This window comes from Eimeria maxima, genomic scaffold (genome assembly GCF_000499605.1).
Source record: "Eimeria maxima Weybridge genomic scaffold, Emw_scaff1013, whole genome shotgun sequence".
In the NCBI taxonomy this organism is placed as follows: domain Eukaryota; phylum Apicomplexa; class Conoidasida; order Eucoccidiorida; family Eimeriidae; genus Eimeria; species Eimeria maxima.
The window spans coordinates 7,501-12,734 of NW_013564068.1; positions in this window are offsets into that span (position 1 = coordinate 7,501).

Below are 5,234 nucleotides of genomic sequence, written 5' to 3' on the forward strand. Positions count from 1 at the left end.
AATAAACCAATGAGAGGTGCATGTACACCCGAAGGAGGAGAGAGAAAAAGGATCAAGAAAACATAATATACGTTGTATATTTATACAAGATAATCTGCATAATATACAGCAGCAGCAGCAGCAAATAGATGATTTATATCTACCCCTCCTTATTATTTCCTCACGCTCCTCCTCCTCCTTACCCTGCTGCTCCTCCTGCTGCTGCTGCTCTTGTTGCTGCTGCTGTTGCTGCTGCTGCTGCAGTTGCTGCTGCACTTTGCGTCTTTGATAGTTTCTGTATTGTTGTGTAACGGCAAGTAGTTGTGGGAATGCAGCAGCAGCAGCAGCAGCAGCAGGAGTACCATCAGCAGCAGCAGCAGCAGCAGCAGGATCTACCTTAACCTCCCATCCCCTAGCAGCAGCAAAATCAAAATGTTTACTAATTGTTGCTGTTAATGGTGCGCAGCAGCAATGATAGCAGCAGCCCCAACCTCCGCATACACCCCAACCCTGCAGCAACGATACCTCTACTGCATGCAACCATTCACGACTACAATAACGATTCAATTGTAGCTGCTGCTGCTGATAAGATAGACCATATATACCCTGCTGCTGCTGCTGCTGCTGCTGCTGACGGGGAGAGAGCGGTGAGCTGAGGAGTCCTGGATGCCCTCCTTCTGTTGACGTTGATTGCTGCTGCTGCTGCTGCTGCTGCTGTTGATGCTGCTGCAGTTGCTGCAGTTGCTGCTGCAGGTGTCCAGGAGGAAGCGCAGACTCAAGGAGTGCAGCAGCAAATACTAAGAAATGTCTCCATTCTTGTGTGTCTGTTGCTGCTGCTACTGCATTAACAGCAGCACGCCAACTAATAGATGTATTATTATTGCTGCTGTTTGCTGCCGTTGCTGCTGCTGTTGCTGCTGCTGTTGCTGCTGCTGTATCTGCTGCTAAATCTGCTGCTGCTGCACCCCACATTTTATTTATTTTATTAGTTTGTGCATGCACAGTTAATCTAGCTATTAAGGAAAGGGCTACAGGTGTTAATAATGGTGGGGCTGCATGCAGCAGCTGCTGCACGTGCTGCAGCGGGAAAGAAAGAGGCAGCAAATGCTGCAGCACGAAGGCTTCTGCCCAGGAGACAGAAAAGGAGACAGGAGACTCTCTTGATGAAGAAGAACGGAGACAGTCGCTGCATGCACATAAACATAAATATATAATAATTATTATAATAATGCTTATAGCAGCAGCAGCAGCAGCAGCAGCAACAGCAGCACAGCAAAAGACAAGCAGAGCAGGACTGCAGCAGCGCAGCAGCAGCACAGCAGCAGAGAAGCACCAGCAGCTTGCCTTAGATTAACCCATACACAAAAGCAAGCGGATTCAACACCAGGAGGTGCCTGTACACCCCATTGCCTCCTTGCGTGGCCATTAGCAGCAGCAGCAGCAGATGGGGTGTATTTGTAGGTAGGGAGTTTGCATGCATCAAGTCTTTTTCCTGCTGCGCATGCATAGCGAAGTTGTGCTGCTAAATCCATCGATTGTCTCTTCCCTTCCTTCTCTCCTGCTGCAGCAGCAGCAGCAGCAGCAGCATCTTGACTCTATACACACAAGGAGAAAGAGACACACACAAGGAGGCAATAACATTTATGCAGCAGCAGCAGCAGCAGCAGCAGCAGCAGCTGGTGCTGGTGCAGCAGCACCAACTCATGCAGCAACAGCACATGAAACAGGACAATGCAGCCTCGCTCTATCCCAGATACCCTCAGCAGCAGCAGCAGCAGCAGCAGCAGCAGCAGCAGCAGCAGCAACTGGCTAACATCTTGGTTGTTTCCCTTTTGGCCTTGTTGCTGCACGGATATCCATTCGCCATCTACACATACAAATAAACAAACAATAAATTATTAATTAATTAATTAATTAATTAATTAATAATTATTAATTTATTTATTTAATAATTAGTTATTTAATTATTAATTATTTAATTAATAGTTATTTATTGGATATATTTATTAACTATATAATTAGTAATTATATAATTACTAATAATATAATTAGTAATAATATAATAATAAACTATTATTAATTAATTATTTATTTATTATTTATTTATTTAATAATTAATTATTTAATAAATAATAATTTATTATTATTTATATAATAAATATACACTGTCTCTCCCTTACTGTGGGGGTACTGCTAGCTAGCTGGGCAGCTAGCCAGCAGCAACCCCACAGCTAGCCAGCAGCAGCCACACAGCTAGCCAGCAGCAGCCACACAGCTAGCTAGCTATGCACACATGTAGCTAGCTAGTAGCAGCCGCGCTGCTAGCCAGCAGCAACCACACAGCTAGACAGCAGCAGCAGCACAGGTAGCCATGTAAGGAAATAGAGAGAGTTAGCTAGCTAGCTAGCTAGCCATAGCTTACCCCTTAAGGAGGCAAACTCCTTAGCACTTGGTCCTAGCAGCAGCAGCAAGCCAAGAGGTACCCATGCGTGCTGCTGCAGCTGCCATAGATATCCTCTTCCTGATGCTCCTCCTCCTCCATCTCCTGCTGTTGCTGCTGCTGCTGACGGGGTTGATGATGAGCGGCACCCTCCTGACGGCTTATATAGCTCGTAGTAATCTGCTGCTCTTGATGCCATGGTGTATATACACTGCGCATGCAGCTTTCTTCTTCTTTAGTCTTTATGCCTTGTGCATGCATGTATCTGCATGCATGCAGTCTGCATGCATGCATGCATACATGTATCTGCATGCATTCAGCTGTGGCTGTATATATATGTATGCATGCAAAGAGCATGCTCTCTGCAAAGGAAATCGACGACCAAGCAGCAACAAGACTCTCTTCCTGGTCCTTAAAATCGGCTATAAGACTTATAGGAAGAAAATAAAAAATAAAAATAAAGACAAGAGGGAAGAAAAGAAAGAAATCCTTTATCAAGGATAGCCTACAGAGCACAAGTCGAGAGAGACGCCGGACCGTGCTTGTATATATACAGATAGAAGATCCGCAGCGTCTGAGGGGAGAGGAGGCAAAGTTGCAAGAAAATGGATCTTTGAGGAGTAGAAGAAGGACAAAAAAGGAAATAAAAGACAAATAAAGGGGTGATACCCAATTAATAAACGAAGATCAGCAGCAAGAGCATTCCTAAAGGAGCCGAGCCCCAGCCCGATATGCAGAAGGAAGGAGAGCTTTATTGTCGTCAAAGGGTGTATAATAGACCATTTTTATGAATTGCCAAGAAGTGATTAACATTATTATGCTGCAATAAATAGAAAAGAGCAGGAAATAAACGAACGTGACGGCTGCCGATGCCTCGAGCTGCTCGCCTTGATGGTGTCCGAGTGAGCGCCGACGGTCCCTGGGTAGACCGGAACGGGGAGGTAACCAGACAAATACATCTTTTTTATCTATTTTTATAAATTAGCTAAACAATTCAGCTCTTTCCTCCATATATTCATGAAAAGGAGATCAAGAGCTACGTAAATAGGCGTTTATTCCCCAGCTTTCCTCCTCGTCTGCACACTCGCCCGACCTGTCGAGACACCTGAATTTTGTAGCTTTCTACACATTCATGAACTTCTTCTACATTCATTTTTTCCATTTCTATGAAATCTCCGTTCTTTTCTTTCTTCTTTTAACGTTGCACACCAACAAAATAAAGAAAAACAAAAGGACAACAATAACAACATTCCTACCATCATTTTATTGTTATTTATTCTGTATTTCGTCTCCTTCTTTCGTACGAAGCGGAGAAGCACGAGAGGATACTCAAGGAACTTGCAAAAGGCAACAAAAAAACTGTAAGTCCCCGCGTCTCCATTCTTTTTCCTTTTCATGTTCTGTTGCGTTTCTTGTTTATTGATATACAGTTCCCTACACACTATTTAAAATACTTTTTCCCGTCCGTCTCTGGTGGTTAACTCTGTACTAAACTGTAACTAATGCAGAAATAGATAGTTAGTTATCTTCCTCCCTAGCAATACCTCGACTTTCTTTCCTCTCCTTCACACACTTCAATGCACTGATCTCTGCAGTTATCTTAATTAAACTATTTAAATACAATTAAATGTAATTAAATACAATTATATACAATTATATGCAAATGTGCATATAAATAAATGCATATATGTACCGGTAAGAGTACCTAGATAAGCAACTTTTTAATTTTTATTATTAATAAACTAAATGATTATTTTTATGACAGAGGAAAGTGACACAACTCCCTTTATAAGAAGTGTCTGTTTATACGGTCAATCCAGCGGTAACGGCAGCAGCAGCAGCAGCAGCAGCAGCAGCAAACAGCTTTAACTACTGGCTGCAGCAGCAGCAGCAGCAGCAGCAGCAGCAAGCATTATTACAACGTAAAACATGATGTACTGCTGAAAAAACATCACAATCGCCTACTGCGTGCATTGCTGCTAAAAGACAAAGATGCTTCCCCTTGCTGCTGCTGCTGCTATTGCTGCTGCTGACAACGCTGCCCCTACTGCTGCTGCATGATGCTGCTGGTGCTGCTGCTGCTTCCCCCAGCTGTCTCCTCTTGACTCTTCACAGATATACCTTTGGTTGTATGTATTATACAGAGAGGAGACAGAAGAAAAGAGAGAAAGACTTATGTGTTGCTGCTGCTGTAACAACTGCAGCAGCAACAGCAACAGCAGCAGCACATAAATAAATACGTCTTCCTATCTATGCGCAGCAGGAAGCAGAGCTGCTGCAGCAGAAAAAGCCTAATGCCCTAACATCCTCCTCCTCCTACTGCTCCTCCTCCTCGTACTGCTCCTTCTCCTCCTCGTGGTGTATATACAGCAGCAGACAGCAGCTATGCCTGTGCTTGTCTCTTAAGATGTTTAAAGACTTGATCTTTTACCCAATCCTTGTTATGAGGAATATACGCATTCAGCTCGTTGTCGTGTCTGTACACAGCAGCAGCAGCAACAGCAGCAGCAGCAACAGTAGATAGGGAGACGAAGCTGGCAAGGAGAACGTCAACAGCAACTGTATGTATTGCCATGTATAAAATATACTTTATAATCATATACATATATACGTATATTACAAACAAGCAAATAAATATATAAATAAACATAAATAAATAAATAAATAAATAAATAAATAAATATACACAAGAGCAAAGATATCCGTAAGATGGTCTAGATAATGAAATAAATCCTTAATAAGTGATTTGTCTAAGTTGTTGATGAATAAATGCAAATAAAGATAAATAGATATAAATAAAATGAATAAATACAAA